We start from the raw sequence: 18010 nt of genomic DNA on the forward strand, positions 1-18010 counted from the left end.
TAATGAAAGAAATAAAACTTTATTATATTTCAAATAAGCTTGTTCATAACAAAAACACTAACCATAAATAAGTTATAACATTATCTAACATAAGGTCTTAACATTTAACAAAGAAATTAAAAGCAATTAAAGAAATAAGAAGCATAAAATCTTGAGTCATCATGCGTCCTCAATCCTCATGGACTACCTACAAATAAACCATCCATGTATAAGCATTAAGTTCCATAATACTAAAATTATTTGTATCACAAGTTAACAAATACATACCGAGATGAATGGATAGGGCCATGTGATAGATGCACCAATACAATCTTGAATTGTAGAAAATAAACCATATGGTCTTACCAAATTTTCATCTTTTTTATTGGTACTTGAACGTTTACCTCACACCATTCTGGTCCAATCTCTGTACCACCAACTAGATCATTTGGGTCCAAGCTCTGGAGCCTTCCTCTTGCTACAGTCTCGGTAGAGTTTAGAATGCTCTTGAGGAAAACTTCATTTCCGACCTAGATTTTAGTTTTCAACAAATATTTATTAAACTCTAGTCATAATAGTGCAACCATTTTACAAAAAAATTAATAAAGTTTTACACTAGCAGACTAACATTTTTAGAGAAAAACTAAGAAAAATTGGTTTTTAATAATCCCACATTTACAATCTTGTACACAATAATCCCACCTTTACTCTTGGTACATAATAATACCACGTTTACAATCTTGTACACAATAATCACACCTTTACTCTTGGTACATAATGCCCAATTCATATTAGGATCAGTGCTTATAACTAGACGTGGCAAACTGGTCGGGTCGGGTCGGGTCATGGGTCAAAACGGGTCAATTATAAAAAAAGGTTGTTTTGGTTCGGGTCGAAACGAGTCTGGGTCAGAACAAGTCCGGGTCAGAACAGGTTTCGGGTCGGGTGGGGTCAGTTTTTTTTAGATATACTAAAATCTTACATTGATACATATTAGTATATTAATTATAAAAGGAAGGACTTGTTCACTGATTTCAAGTAGGCTACTTGAATAGATTTGAGTATTAACTGTAGGTCCCTTTTCTCGGAGGATCGAGAACAAACCTAAACCTTGTTATACTAACCCACTAGCGAGTGCGGAATCCAAGCTAGCGGGCAAACCGGAATGATGCAAGAACAAACACAAGAACACACAAAGTTCACCGATTAACACCACTGTATTAATACGTATGAAGGTTTACGGTTACAAGCACAATGTTTACAATCTTGTTTGCAAACTCTCTAAAGTGTGTGTGTGTGTGTTTTCCAGCAGAGTTTCTCTAACTCTCTAAGTGTGCTTCTTTCTCACACTAACACACTGCATGGGTATTTATACCCATACACAGCAGGTCTTGGTCGAAGGATCGATAGATGGTCCGAAGGATCATCTATCGATGACAGGGAGCTCGAACGATCAGCGTGGACATCGAAGGATCATCCTTCGATGTCTAATGGTCGAACCATATCTTTCGAGCACCTCGAAGGATGGTGCGTATCCTTCGAGGCTATCCTTCGATCCAGACAAACATCCTGTTGTCCAAGTCAAACTAGGAGGATAGTTGACTTGGTCAACTTACAGACTGATTTAGGACATCGTTTACATACAGACTGAATACAGACAAAGTACAGACACAAGTGCACCAACAAACTCCCCCTTGGCTGTAGCTTTGTCTTTATCTTGTCTTTATCTTCTATAGATGTAGACTTGTCTCGAACTTCGACAGTCTTTGGTCTTCGAGTTTCCAAAACTCTGATGTCCTTTCAAGTCTTCATGGTCGGAGGATCTTCAAAGTCTTCACGTCTTGAAAGCAGAGAGTGTATCAACAAACTACCCGTATCATGTAGGCAGTGTGTTAACAAACTCCCCCTTAGCATAAGCTCCCCCTTGAGTTATGCTCGTGAAATACTTTAACTTTATGAAGTGAGATCCTTGTGGTGTTGATGATGGCCAGCGGCAACTCGATCATCTTCATCTTTAGAGCGCCTTCTCGTCGTGTCTTCATTCCAAAGCTAGTCATCGACCATGTTCTCCTTGCCTTTAGAATCTGCACATGCAAGAAATCTAAACGCGTAATGAGAACAACTGCTTGGAATATAGTATAAACAAATGACACACGAATGACCATGTCATAATCAAACACCGTCCGACAGTTTGAAAGTTTAATAAATTTGTCAATTTAAGTCTTTAACTTTCAAAACTTGCAAATTTCGACCGTTTATGAAGATCTAGTCAGTTTGGTTTTCGTTCAGGTTTCAGGTAACGAAGACTCGAGCTCCAACATCGTACGATCGAAAATAAAGTAGAAATAAAATCTTTTTGGCTTTTATAAAGTTTATATTAAAACACAGATTTCAGGTGTGTTTTTGAAATAAAAAGACAACAATTTAAAATCCTTTGAGTGTTATCAAACGACATCACCGCTAATGTCGTGCTGATATGCACCAAACGACGAAACTGTTTAAAAGAAAGCAATAAAAGTTAAGCAGTAAATAAATAAATATATACAAACATTCTTTTTGCGAGTTTCGAGGGTAAGAGAATCATATCAGTGTACGGTCATGCCAAAACACTCTTGTTGTTCAGTTAGTTAATATTAAGATAAGCATCCTATAACAATTATCGGTATTGTTGTCCACTTAAGCTCAACTTATCAGATGTAATCATGTTTAGAGGATACGTTAATGTATGATTTATACTTACCGACCGGTGTTCATCCACATCACGACACATTCCCGTATCAAGGTATGCACGAGAGTTCATCTTACCGGTGAGTATACCGATTATCATCTGTTTGACCGTATAAATTGTGAGATACTCACTTATTTTGATTTGAAAACAAGTCCTTTGTGATATAATCACTTATTGATGAGGAACTTGATTTTCGTATGCATGAGGGCACAGGTGCAAGTCCGTGAACAGGTCAGTACTTCCGTACAGCAGAGAGACGAACTTGACACCCGGATAAATGTGATATTTTATCACTTATTTGTTTTGGACATGTGATTGTTTATCACTTATTGAGGTCGAATGCAGTATGCAATATGTACACGTATGTATAGTATCATGGAAGATCTAGACTTGCGTCCCCGTTATTTTTCGGTAAAAGATACAACCATGATACCCAGATGATAAGCAGCATAAAGACCGAATATCTCAGAACCTCGGCAATCTATCAAACGAAATTTCGGTACTAAGACCATATGCCAATGAATGGTTCCCACCTGGTCTTCAGTCGATTAAGATTTATATCACCCTGCACACTTTAAAATGATTGTGAGCCTACCGATACATCTTATATAGAGCTGCTTATCGTTTTGCATTTAAGGTATAAAGAGGTTTGGATAGACCACTGATGTACTATCATTTTCTCTTTTGCTCTCCAGGAAACTCATTTTTGATTTTCTATTGTTTTTGTGTTTTTGAAATTTTTCGATGTTTTTGTATTTTCCGATTTTTGGATTTACTCCCCCTAAAATCAACAAACTAAGATAAATTTAAAAACACACAAAGATATTTACAAAAATGATTTTCCGATGTTGGTTTTACTCTTGCTTGACCTTAATGCCATTTACCAATAATAAGAAGTCAAATCTAGATTTGTCAAAAGCTTTGGTAAATAAGTCGGCACGTTGGTCATCGGTGTGGACCTTAACAACATCGATTAGCCTTTTCTCAAAGCAATCACGTATGAAGTGATATTTGATTTCGATGTGTTTGGTCTTTGAATGCTGCACAGGATTTCTAGTGATATCTAAAGCAGCAGAATTATCAACGTAAATAGGAGTAGTTAGGAATTCAAAACCGTAGTCCCGCAATTGTTGTTGGATCCAAAGAACTTGTGAACAACAACTTGAGGCAGCAATGTATTCAGCTTCGCATGTTGATGTAGCGACACACGTCTGCTTCTTGCACTGCCAGGTGACTAGGCGATTTCCTAAAAACTGACATCCAGCCGTTGTGGATTTGCCGTCGATTTTACATCCGCCAAAATCAGAATCACTGAATGCGACCAAGTCAAAGTTATTATCCCTAGGATACCACAGACCGGTGTCTGGATAAGCCTTCAAATAACGAAAAATCCTTTTGACAGCTGCAAGATGTGAGGCCTTCGGGTTAACTTGATATCTGGCAAGCAGGCACGTTGGGTACATTATATCTGGCCTTGATGCTGTGAGGTACATAAGGGATCCGATCATCGCGCGATAGTATGAAGGGCTAACAGGTTCACCCTTCAAGTCAGGAGTTATTCCATGATTAGTTGGCAATGGGGTACCAATGGGCGTTGCATCGGACATCTGGAACCGGCTCAAGATGTCACCAACATATTTAGTCTGATGAATGAATATCCCAGACTCCGTTTGTTGCACTTGTAGGCCCAAAAAGAAATTCATTTCCCCCATAGCACTCATCTCGAACTTATCCTGCATGATGCGCTCGAAATTCCTACACAAAACATCATTAGTAGAACCGAAAATAATATCATCAACATATACCTGAACCAGAAGAAGATCTCCATCTTGTTCTTTGATGAAGAGAGTACAATCGATAAGACCTCTTCGAAAACCGTTCTCCAGCAGATATGTAGATAAGGTTGCATACCAAGCTCGTGGTGCTTGATGAAGACCATAGAGAGCTTTGTTGAGCAACCAAACCCGATCGGGATGAACAGGATCTTCAAAACCTGGAGGCTGTTCGACATATACCTCTTCTTCAACCACACCATGTAAAAATGCACTTTTGACGTCCATCTGGTAAACTTTGAATCCTTTGAATGAGGCATAAGCCAGAAAGATCCGAATAGCTTCCAGACGTGCAACTGGTGCATAGACTTCGTTGTAGTCGATTCCTTCTATCTGACGAAAACCTTGAACGACTAAACGAGCTTTGTTCCGAATAACTACTCCACGGTCGTCTTTCTTGCATTTGAAGACCCATCGAGTGCCAATCTTCTTGTAGTTCTCAGGCTTTTCAACAAGCTTCCAAACACCCAGCTTGTGAAATTGCTGTAATTCTTCCTGCATGGCCTCAACCCAAGCACTGTCTTTCAATGCTTCTTTCCACGACTTTGGTTCTTCTTGTGACACATAACACGCGAAGGACCAGTCATTTTGTTGACCAGATTCTCTTATAGCTGAATACAAACCAGCATTCCGGTTGTTTCTCAGCTGATTACGCGTCTGCACTCCGCGATGGACATCTCCTATGATATTCTGCTGGGGATGGGTATCGTGAATCCGCATTTCAGGATTATCTGGCACACGAGCATTGATACCCAAATTGTTCAGATTAAGATCAACAACCAACTCCACACCAGGAATGTGGTTAGAAGTGGATGCATTCCCTTCAGCAGTATCTATATTCTGCGTATGAGGTGTATCCCCAGAGGCACCTTGAACAGGAGCAGCTGGAGCTGAAGATCCTTCGGCTGCATCATGATATTCATCATCTTCAGAAGAGTCATTATAATCAGCAGCATCTTCATAAACCTCATTTTGAACCATATTGTTGACTGACGTAGAAGCTTGAGGATCAACAACAATAGGTCTAACCAATGGCGAGACAGCAGCGTTGTCACTTTCCAACAACATTCGAGCCGCTGCTGATTCTTCGTCAAAGGTTGGCAGATTGAAGGAGTTAAATAATCCATCATAATCGAACATCCACGGATCACCCGGAGCCCTAACAGGACTCGTGTACCTTTGAACCCTAACTTCACTCCATAGCTCAATCTTTTTGGTAGCTAGATTCCAAACACGAAAATTCGGAGTTGCATATCCAAGGAAGAAACCCTCGATAGCTCTTGCACCAAACTTTCCATCCGGTTCAATCATAGTACAAGGAGCACCAAATGGTTCAAGGTAAGAAAGATCCGGTTTCCTTCTCTGAAGGAGTTCGAAGCAAGTCTTGCCATGTCTCTTAACTGTAAGAACTCTGTTCAACGTGTAGCATGCAGCCGATACCGCCTCCCCCCAGAATTGAATAGGGAGTTCCGACTCTACTAACATTGTTCTTGCAGTTTCAATAATAGTTCGATTCTTCCTCTCAGCGACACCATTTTGTTGTGGAGTATAACGAGAACTGTACTCATGAAGAATGCCTTTAGAAGTACAAAACTCATCCATAACTTGATTCTTGAATTCAGTTCCATTGTCGCTTCGGATCCTTTTCACTTTCAACGTATAGAGATTCTCCAACATTGTAAGAAGATCCTTGAGGATGCCAGGAGTTTCACTTTTGTGTGCCATAAAAGATACCCAAGAAAATCTAGAGTAGTCATCAGTAACTACTAAACAATAAGCATCACCAAACGTTGTCTTGTGCTTCATAGGTCCAAAAAGGTCCATATGAAGACGTTCGAGAGGCATGCTGACAGTGTTGATTTTCTTCAAAGGGTGAGACTTCTTCGTTTGCTTCCCCTTTTGGCAAGAGACACAGATATCTTGTAGATGAAAACTTCTTACAGGCACACCATTCACAAGATTATTTTTCACCAAATGGTTCATTTTTCTCAAGTGAATGTGTCCCATTCTTCTGTGCCAAGATATAGACTCCTTTTCTGTGGCTTTTGAGACAAAACAAGTAACTTGTGCAGATGTAGTAATCGCTTGGCTCATATCGAGAATATAAAGATCATTAACTCTCGGAGCCGATAAGAGAACCCATTCTTGTGGAATGTTGAATCCAGGCTTCAGCACATAACAGCCAGCATCATCAAAAATCACTGAGAACTTTTTATCGCAGATTTGCGACACACTGAGAAGATTGTGATCAATTTGCTTCACATAATTGATCTTATCAAAGCACACGATGCCATTGGAGATACTTCCTTCTCCAGTAATGTACCCGCCTTTATCACCCGCAAAAGCAACATACCCTCCTCTGATATTTCTCACGTCATACAGGAGCCGTAAGTCGCCAGTCATGTGCCTGGATGCTCCACTATCAACAATCCAATGACTATTAATAGTTCCTCCTAGAACATCCTGCACATGTCAAATAAACACATCAGTTGAGAATGGGGACCCAAGCCTTAGTGGTCTTGGGTCGTCCCTTGGCATCACGATACGTAAGCTCTATCTCTTGATGGTTTTCAAGAACAACTGCTCCCCCTGAATTGTCGCCCGACTTAGGTAACCAAGTTTGTCTGTGCCTACCAGTTTTTGAAGATTCTGGTTTTACAGGTTGTGACACTCTTGGTTCCTTTTGAACTGTTTTAACTTCAGATTTTAAAGCTTTTTCAACAGTTTTTACGTTCTTACGTCGTTGCTTAGTTTCTTGTTCTCTTACAGTTCGTTTATCTTGTTTAGGTGAAACTGACCGACGTTGAGGGTGAACTGCTTCAGGTGGAGCCTTTTCAACAAACTTCTTCTTTGGAGCGTTTGGGCAATTTCTGATAATGTGCCCAATTTCTCCACATTTGAAACAAGTTCTCCTTTCAACAGACTTAGGAGAACTTGATCGACTACCAGATGTTGAGCTTGTAGAACCTGAGGTACTTGCTTTTTCATCACACCCGTTTGTGTGTTGGGTGTAATTGTTATCACTGTTTCGTTTCAAAATCTTGACTTGTTGTACAAAATCAGTGTTTGATTTGTTTTCAAAAGTCTCAATTTTATCTGTACCTTTTGATGCTACAAACTTAACATCTTTTCCTTTCTTCATGTAACGAGCTCCTTTTGTTTCAACTTTAGCCTTTGGCTTTGGAGCTCGTTGTGGTTGTTTACCCTTAGAAGCAGTAGGTTGTCGAGTGGTTGGAGATTTTTGATTACCAAATTGTTTCCTAATCTCAGCTTAGGAATTGGATCACATTGTGTTACCACAATTCCCGGAAGTGTTTTTCCCAAAAATTTGTTTGTATTGTCTTCAAAGACTTTGTCAATCAAAGATTTATTTACATTTTTAATTGGAAAAACATGATCTGAGTAGATTTTATTATCTCCAACCAAAGTGTACAACACATTACTGCTTTTAACAGTAGACACACTTGTCTTATCAACCTTGACAGGATCAATCACTTGCTTCTCAACAGATGAAGCCTCAGGAGTATCAGGATCACAAAGGATGTGATTCTCAATGGGAATGACAACTCCTTTCATCTTGTTAAGTGAGTTATCCTGTTCACTCACATCCACTTCTGATTCATCATCCGATGACTCACAGTCCTCGATGATTGGAGGACTTTGTTTCATGGATGTTGAAGCTTCCTGTTGCTCTGTGGATGTATTTTCAGAATTCTCCGGTTTGAACCCTAGGCCAGTAGAAAATTCCTCAAAGTTCAAAGGCACACTGGGTTCATACCGGGGCATTTCCTCTTCATCAGGCATCTTGGTATAGTTGTCCATCAAAGGGGGTGGACACGCCTTATACCCTACACCTTTCACGTTACCTTTCAGTTGTTGAACGTCTATGATGTGATCAAGCACAAATCGGGAGTTAGAATAACTATCCAATTTCTGTTTGATCGCATCATGCTTGCATTGGGCAATGGCTAATTGCTTCTTAGTTTCTTCCACAAGATTAATGTATTCATTTATACTTACTTGTTTGTGGTAAACTACTTTGTTAACCTCGGACACATTTTTCTTTAATGTTTCTATTACAGATTTAAATTCTTTTTCATTCCGGGTTAAAGCCATGTTTGCCTCTTGGCATTTTGACAGTTCAATAACCAAATTCTGATTATGACTATGAAGCTTTTCTGATTCAAGCTTCATATCTGCACATGATTTACAAATACTAGGAGCAGGAGGTTCAGAAGTTACCTGACTAGTAGAGGCTGAACCATTTGCCATAAAGGCAGTTTGAAAAGAAAAAGCTCCATCTTCAGAGAATAGCTTTTCCATTTCCGTTGATGTAGCAGCAGCCTTCCTAATCAGAATTGATTTCTGACATTGAAGCTCATCAGCTTCATTCAGTAGCTCCTGTATATCATCATCTCCTTCTTCATTCACATCAGGCTCTGAGTGATTATCCCCAGAAACAGAGCCTTCTTCATCCGAACTGCCCGAATAACCAGAACTGTCATCGCTCCCAGAAGATTCTTCTTTTTGAACCTGCTCGATGACTTTAGCATACAATGCAGTTCCATTTCCTTGATCACCTTCACCAAACTGCACTGACCAGTCACATCCTTCATCAGCTTGAACAGCCAAAGCCCGATTGTGATTGGTAGCTCCAGGCTGTCCCTGATTGTTATTCACTGCCACCATCCTCCTCTCACGGTTTTCTTGTTGGGCATTCGCATTAGTCTGGTTTCTGAACGGGTTGTGATTGCCGTGTTTTGTTGGTCGAGTGCACTCACGTTTAAAGTGCCCTTTCTCGCCACAATTAAAGCACGTGACGGCATTAATATCAAACCCATACTTCGTGTTTTTCTTTCCTTCCAACGAAGTTCTTCCAGTTCGTGCCATGAAATCTTTTGCCCTTCTAACCGCACTAGCAAAAGCCCATTTAATATCCATCAACTCCATTTCTTCCTTGTCGATCTGATCATAATCTTCATTGGTCATGTTGATGTTTCCAAGCTGACCAGCTACCAAACCACAGTAAGCACTGACCATGGTGTTGATAATTTCCATATGTTCCTTAGCAACTTCAATACTAAGGTGTGAAAGATTTGAGTTGTCGACTCGGATTGTGTGATGACTTTGGGATTGAGGTTGAGGATTGCTTGTATAGTGAGCTTGCTGTTGTTGTTGTTGAGGTTGTGGTTGTGGCTGTGTTGGAACAGGAATGTAAGACCTCGGATCGAATTGAGGTTGTGGTGGAGCAGCTGTTGATTGAGGAAATGGAAAAGAACTCGTATTGGACACAAAAGCAGTTTGAAGCTTCGGTTGCTGAACAGAACTAGCTGAAGGACCAAAACCAGGCAAATACATTTCTGTATTTTGAGGAGCTGGAGCACGCCTTGCTTTCCTAATTTCTTCATCATTTTTATGTTCCAGCTTCTGAATGAACTCATAGATGTTAATCTCATCTAGAGCTTTAGTATGCTTCAACAGCTCAATAAACGAACTCCATTTTGGGGGTAGGGCGTCAGCAAACCTGTTCACCATGTCTTGTTGAGTAGCTGCCACCCCATAAGCACACATTTCACTAATCAAATGATAGAAACGTGTGGTCATATCATTCAGAGTCTCGTTTTCCAAAAACTGAAAAGATTCAAATTCTTTCTTCAACAAATCATGCCTAGACTTTCGAGCAGCTGCATTGCCTTCTCCTCTAGCAACTAAGGCATCCCACAATGCTTTCGTGGTCTTGCAATATGAAAACTGATGGTAGATGTCTTTGTTGAGTGCTTGAGTAAGTATGGCATATGCCTTTTTCTCCAATTCATAAGCCTTCTTGTCATTTTCAAGCATATTGGCGTAACCTTCTGAAGTGGATGCTCTACTTTCAAGACTTTCATTGAATGCATTGACAAAACACATCCAAAGGTCGGTGCTTTGTCCTTGAACATATGTGTGAAATCGGCCTTTCCATGATGGAAAATCGTTCATGTGGTTCAGCTTTGGTGGACGATTGTTACTGCCTGTTTCACTCTCACTAATCAGAAGATTCTGAAGACTTTGACTTTGATTGGATACCAAAGCCCATTGACACGAACTTATTGATTGTTGTTGTTTTGGAATGGCACTCGTCATATATTCAGCCATCGACATCTGTTTCAGATCTGGTTGTGGATCCGTACTCCAATCCCAAGGACTTGTGCAACTCATTGTGATCAAAAATTAACAAATAACCTACACACCACAAACTGTTAACAACAAACAGACAACAATTGAAAGATACAATCTGATCGAAAGATCAAGACTTGTTCGAAGGATCAACAGTGATCGAAAGATTACTGTTGAGTTTCGAGCAATAGTCTTCGAAAGATTCTCAATGAAAGATCCTTATCTTTCGACTGATTATCACGAAAGATTCAATGTTCGAAAGATTTATATCTTTCGAATACTGATCTCGAAGGATTCACAATGAAAGATCCTTATCTTTCGAGATGTATCCTTATCTTTCGGACAACCAACTTTCGAAAAGATTCCAACTACGAAGGATAACCCTTAGACTTCGAAAGACTACTCGAAGGATGCTTATCTTTCGAGCTGCCCTTGATCGAAAGATGTCGAAGGATATCTTTCGATGTCGAAGGATATCTTTCGACAGCTCTGACACACTGACACAAAGTACGACGGGTTGGTGAAAAAGGTGATGTGTTGATGTACCAACTTTCGGCAGAAAGGATGGTTCTGCAACAACTTTTCACCAAACAATTGACTTTCAAAAATTTTTGCCAAAATAAGCAACCTTATCTTCAAGAACTGGTCACCGGAAACACACCGGAGATATGGCCGGAAAAATCAAGGTTTCACAAAAATGATTTTTATGTTACCCAAACCGACCCCGAACACTCCCGATAGGTTTAGTACGCGTTTTTATGCAGAAAACTACCAAAAACGGGTGCTAAACCAAGTGTCCAAACACACCAAGAACTTGAACAAACCGGTTTTAAACAAGGTAAAGAGCGAGGCTCTGATACCACTTGTAGGTCCCTTTTCTCGGAGGATCGAGAACAAACCTAAACCTTGTTATACTAACCCACTAGCGAGTGCGGAATCCAAGCTAGCGGGCAAACCGGAATGATGCAAGAACAAACACAAGAACACACAAAGTTCACCGATTAACACCACTGTATTAATACGTATGAAGGTTTACGGTTACAAGCACAATGTTTACAATCTTGTTTGCAAACTCTCTAAAGTGTGTGTGTGTGTGTTTTCCAGCAGAGTTTCTCTAACTCTCTAAGTGTGCTTCTTTCTCACACTAACACACTGCATGGGTATTTATACCCATACACAGCAGGTCTTGGTCGAAGGATCGATAGATGGTCCGAAGGATCATCTATCGATGACAGGGAGCTCGAACGATCAGCGTGGACATCGAAGGATCATCCTTCGATGTCTAATGGTCGAACCATATCTTTCGAGCACCTCGAAGGATGGTGCGTATCCTTCGAGGCTATCCTTCGATCCAGACAAACATCCTGTTGTCCAAGTCAAACTAGGAGGATAGTTGACTTGGTCAACTTACAGACTGATTTAGGACATCGTTTACATACAGACTGAATACAGACAAAGTACAGACACAAGTGCACCAACAAACTCCCCCTTGGCTGTAGCTTTGTCTTTATCTTGTCTTTATCTTCTATAGATGTAGACTTGTCTCGAACTTCGACAGTCTTTGGTCTTCGAGTTTCCAAAACTCTGATGTCCTTTCAAGTCTTCATGGTCGGAGGATCTTCAAAGTCTTCACGTCTTGAAAGCAGAGAGTGTATCAACAAACTACCCGTATCATGTAGGCAGTGTGTTAACAAACTCCCCCTTAGCATAAGCTCCCCCTTGAGTTATGCTCGTGAAATACTTTAACTTTATGAAGTGAGATCCTTGTGGTGTTGATGATGGCCAGCGGCAACTCGATCATCTTCATCTTTGTTTTGTTACTTCTATTTTCTTCTATTTTTGTTTTGAGTTATTATTGTGGCAAGAACTCTGCTTTAATTTTATCGTTGTTATTGATTTTGTTACGAATGTAGCATGCTTACATGTTATCGTTTGCATCGTGCAGGGATCTAAAAAACATATATCAATCCTTCATAACATGTTGATTGCTTATAGGATTATCTTGACTGCACATGGTAATGTTAAACATTTACGATTTTCAAATTTAAATTCAACCTTACACTAGGGGTTAGTTGTTAGTTCGTCTATACTCAATCTGGGTTCTTGTTTGATACATGTAGTTTTATGATTTGATATAAACATTTTCAACTCATATTTTCAAGTATTACTTTTTATGTAATGAAATTTATGGTATATGATTTTTCCTTGCATCAAATGTTCAGCTAAAGATTATTGCATATAAATTGTTTTCCTTTTTTATAATGATTATAGAAACTAAGTAGTATTCTTACTATATATGCTATTGTCATATGTGAAATTGTGGTTAAATTATCACTACAAGAAAAATGGGTTTTTAGTACGCACAAAAGCGTCCTAAAATGCTATTTTATAGGACCTTTCATTTAATAGGACCAATGGTAAAAGCGTTTCATGTGAAGGGGTCGTAATAAGTCTCGGAACTAAAAAAGTGTCCTAACATCTCAAATAAGATTATGAAACCAATTTTATGGTCGCATAATATGTGTTTGAACAACCAAAATAGTGTCCTAATAAAAACATATTAGGACATTTTTACGATGTTCTAACATGGGCTTACATACTTTTAATCTTTTGATACACTTACAAGCGTCCGTATAAATTAATTGATAGGACCCTTATGTTGTAATATTATAGCTAATTTAGTACCAAGAAAAGGGTCCTAATATACCAAATAAGATTATGAAACCAATTTTATGGTCGCATAATATGTCTATAGACAACTTAAATAGCGTCCTAGAAAGAACATATTAGGACACTTTTACAATGTCCTAGAATATGTGATTACCTACTTTTAATTTTTTGATACACATACGAGCGTCCTTAAAAATTAATTTATATGACCTTTATGATGTAACGTTATAGCTACTTTAATATCAAGAAAGTGATCCTAATATCCCAAATAAGATTATAAAACCAATTTCATAAAGAGTCCATCAACATATAACATCCTAATAGTTATTGTATAACATCAACTAATGAAAGAAATAAAACTTTATTATATTTCAAATAAGCTTGTTCATAACAAAAACACTAACCATAAATAAGTTATAACATTATCTAACATAAGGTCTTAACATTTAACAAAGAAATTAAAAGCAATTAAAGAAATAAGAAGCATAAAATCTTGAGTCATCATGCGTCCTCAATCCTCATGGACTACCTACAAATAAACCATCCATGTATAAGCATTAAGTTCCATAATACTAAAATTATTTGTATCACAAGTTAACAAATACATACCGAGATGAATGGATAGGGCCATGTGATAGATGCACCAATACAATCTTGAATTGTAGAAAATAAACCATATGGTCTTACCAAATTTTCATCTTTTTTATTGGTACTTGAACGTTTACCTCACACCATTCTGGTCCAATCTCTGTACCACCAACTAGATCATTTGGGTCCAAGCTCTGGAGCCTTCCTCTTGCTACAGTCTCGGTAGAGTTTAGAATGCTCTTGAGGAAAACTTCATTTCCGACCTAGATTTTAGTTTTCAACAAATATTTATTAAACTCTAGTCATAATAGTGCAACCATTTTACAAAAAAATTAATAAAGTTTTACACTAGCAGACTAACATTTTTAGAGAAAAACTAAGAAAAATTGGTTTTTAATAATCCCACATTTACAATCTTGTACACAATAATCCCACCTTTACTCTTGGTACATAATAATACCACGTTTACAATCTTGTACACAATAATCACACCTTTACTCTTGGTACATAATGCCCAATTCATATTAGGATCAGTGCTTATAACTAGACGTGGCAAACTGGTCGGGTCGGGTCGGGTCATGGGTCAAAACGGGTCAATTATAAAAAAAGGTTGTTTTGGTTCGGGTCGAAACGAGTCTGGGTCAGAACAAGTCCGGGTCAGAACAGGTTTCGGGTCGGGTGGGGTCAGTTTTTTTTAGATATACTAAAATCTTACATTGATACATATTAGTATATTAATTATAAAAGGAAGGACTTGTTCACTGATTTCAAGTAGGCTACTTGAATAGATTTGAGTATTAACTTTTGTTATGATTTAGAACAACTCTGCAGCCAGTATCACCTAGACTTTTAAAGACCTACATAAGAAATTAATTTTTCGTTTGGTTTTGTATATATTAATTGCTTGTTCTTGTTGTCTGCACAACCTTTGCTTCACATATTATCTTTCTATAAACTTGTTCATGGGGGGCATCTGATATCAATTCAGTAGATGTTAACAAGATTTCTAACCCAAAACCATTGGAAAATTTAGTCTTACAACAATCCAAACACCAAAAAGATTACCTAAATTCACTAAAACAATCCTCATAAACAATCCAAACACCAAAAAGATTACCTAAATTCACTAAAACAATCCTCATAATCAACAAAGTCTAGAAGCAACTAAAATACTAATGCGTTTTGAGATTTTGATCCACTAAAAACCTATGTGGTCAAAGAAGCCAAAGGCGCACACTTAGGCACAAAAACACCTGAACCTAAAAAACCTGCCCGGAACAGCTAAAACTGGTTTCAAATGGTCTGAAGCAGCCGCAAATGGCCTAGACCGAATTCACGAACTCACGCCTTCGGTCTACGCGACTGGCGCACCCTTAACCCTTTAACTACTAGCTAAAATAACCGAAATAATACCTGAATTGTAGACGGAGGGTGGGGGGGTTTGTGGCGGAGGAGAGGACAGAGACGCGGAGACGGTGGCGGGTTTGTGGCGGAGGAGACGGCGGAGGCTGGAGAAGATGAAGATGTCCTGAATCGTTGATGAGTGATTATAGCCTGGTGAAGATGATGTTATTCACCCATGGTTTTTCTATCCAAACCCTAATGACCCGTATGACCCGTGCTTTTAATTTAATCAACCCAATTGACCCGTGAATAAAAGTTTTAACTTTTTAAGTGACCCATTTCAACCCCTTATTTATTTTTTAACCCAAAACAACCCATTGTAGTTTTTAAAAGGGTTAAAATGACCCATTTAATAGCTTCTGGGTCAGGATTGCCCCCTCTACTTATAAGGCCCAATACATATCACGCTCATAAGAACGTAAAAGTTACAATATCAAGCATGTGGAGCGCATGACTGAATCTTGCAAAGTATCTAGCTTCTTCTAGTTGGTTCGACCCCAAAATCGCATACACCAATGACCAAACAAGGTTCATGTTATTCTAAATCAACACCAATAGTTACCATCACAGGTAACTTCAGGCGCCTTAGATTGATTTTAGCTGCAGTTTATTAGACAGGTAACAAACAAGTTATGCATTAGTGGGGAATGAGTAATTAATGATAGAATAAACGTATTAAACTTAATTATTCATGATATGTAAGTGTATATATGTATTCGTATAACTTAGAACTTGGATTAGGGTGATAAGTGGTGGCGGGTGATAAGCGAAGTAATTTAAAAACTGTTCGATGACAGTTTTTCCCGCCACACTTAACCGCCATTTCCTTATGTATAAATAATGTGGAACCGGCAACATTGTTCGGTACCAAGACAATCAATCTCATTCTGTTATTGTTTGTCCATTCATTCGTATCATCTATTGATCAAACATGTCAAACGTTTCCGCTGTCAACAAGTTCATGATTCATCAGAATGATGATGATCAAGTGTCTGGGACAACAATTAAACCTGTAATGGAAGCATCGTTAACATGATCCAGACCCGTTTTATGGCCATAATTAGTATCTAACTATTTCCTAACATTTAACAATTGAAGATGCATTGGTCTTATGAAAAAGGATGCATTGGAGATAAAAATTGACAGAAAGAAGGACAAAAAATTTAAGTAAACTGCACATTGGAAAATTGGTATGTGGCTTAATTAAAACATGATTAAACTACGAATTATCTGCTAGATATATATCAGGCATAACCAAATCAAAACAGGAGATGGAGTCATTGGAAGATCTACTAAAACATCAAAAAGTAACATATAACCTTGTATATAATAGTTTCTATATGAAAACAGTAACACAAAAATATCTACATTAGAGGGTTTCTGTCTAACATTTTCTTATAGTGCTCTCAGCGGGCAGATCCACCCTTTGGGTACCCGCATCAAGCAATCCCACACTTCTTTTTATGTGTCACCCGGAAAATCGATTGACCTGATAGTTTTTTTTGGATGATGACCTCAATAAATAACTTAGCAACCAAACAATTGTCATATTATATAAACTTATTCTCCATGCATCCCATTTCTTTGATGTGTTCAACAGTAAGAATATTGTTGGAGTAACTTACCCTTCATAGGGATCGTAGACGATGCGTAAAGGAGGGTATTCACCTCTCTCTGCCATAGCTCTGCATTTATTATAGGTTTCTATGTCTACGTTTGAAAGAACCTTAAATAAATTCCAAACCAGATGGGCATATCATACCATATATAAACAGAACAATTACATCAGCCATGTAACTTTTTAAAAGCGTTTTTTGACAGTGCAGTTGCATTGAGCTCTAATTAAGTGACTTGAACTAGTAATTTGAAGTTTTTTTTTTTTTTTTTGATCAACAGATACCACTAGGCCAAAGGCCACTCGGTGATTTCAACTATAAACAGAAATTTGAACTAAAATCTTTTACTTCAGCAATAAATTTATTGGCATAAGCACAATGAAGCGATAAACTCAAAGCTAACCTGAACTCCATTCTCCAAATCAGTTTTGTTTGCAGATTCTAGAGCCATACCAGGAGGGTAAATGAGGTCATTGCTAAACTCCATGTTTACTGCTGTTAGAGCCGAAGTTAAAGATTGCATTTGCTCCAGCCTTTGATCAACATCTTTGCTTGGAGTATATGGTAATAGTCTGCGGCTCTTCTTACGATGGACCAGGGTACATGTTCACCTAAGATCTTGCATTTGCTCAGCATGTAGTTTGATGACGATGATGCTGCTTAATTCATGGATGGTGTGTCTGATCTCACTAGCCCGATTTGAGATTCTCATTACGAGATCTTTTTTGGTACTTTAGAATCAAATCCTGCATTTTTTTATTTGAATCTGATTTAGATGACACTAGTATATTTTTGGATGATTGAGATAACATATTTGACTGTATGTTTCCTTATGGATGGTGTGTCTGATCTCGCTCGCCCGATTTGGGATTCTGATTACGAGATCTTTTTGGGTAATTTAGAAGCAAATCTTGATTTTTTTTATTTGAATATGATTTAGATGACACTAGTCTATTTTTGGATGATTGTCATAAAATATTTGACTGTGTGTTTCCTAATATAGCTCACTAGGTTAGAATCCCGTGTGGGTTGAAAAA

General features: G+C 38.4%; 1 long non-coding RNA gene across 1 annotated transcript; it reads right to left on the bottom strand.

Moving 5' to 3' along the window:
- LOC110891236 lies at positions 1-452 on the bottom strand. The gene is made up of 2 exons (XR_002565163.2): positions 268-452; positions 1-187 (listed from the first exon to the last, which is right to left on the bottom strand). It is a non-coding gene; the product is annotated as an uncharacterized LOC110891236 (long non-coding RNA).
- Positions 453-18010: the final 17558 nt, after the last annotated feature.

This window comes from Helianthus annuus, chromosome 11 (assembly GCF_002127325.2).
Source record: "Helianthus annuus cultivar XRQ/B chromosome 11, HanXRQr2.0-SUNRISE, whole genome shotgun sequence".
Taxonomy (NCBI): domain Eukaryota; kingdom Viridiplantae; phylum Streptophyta; class Magnoliopsida; order Asterales; family Asteraceae; genus Helianthus; species Helianthus annuus.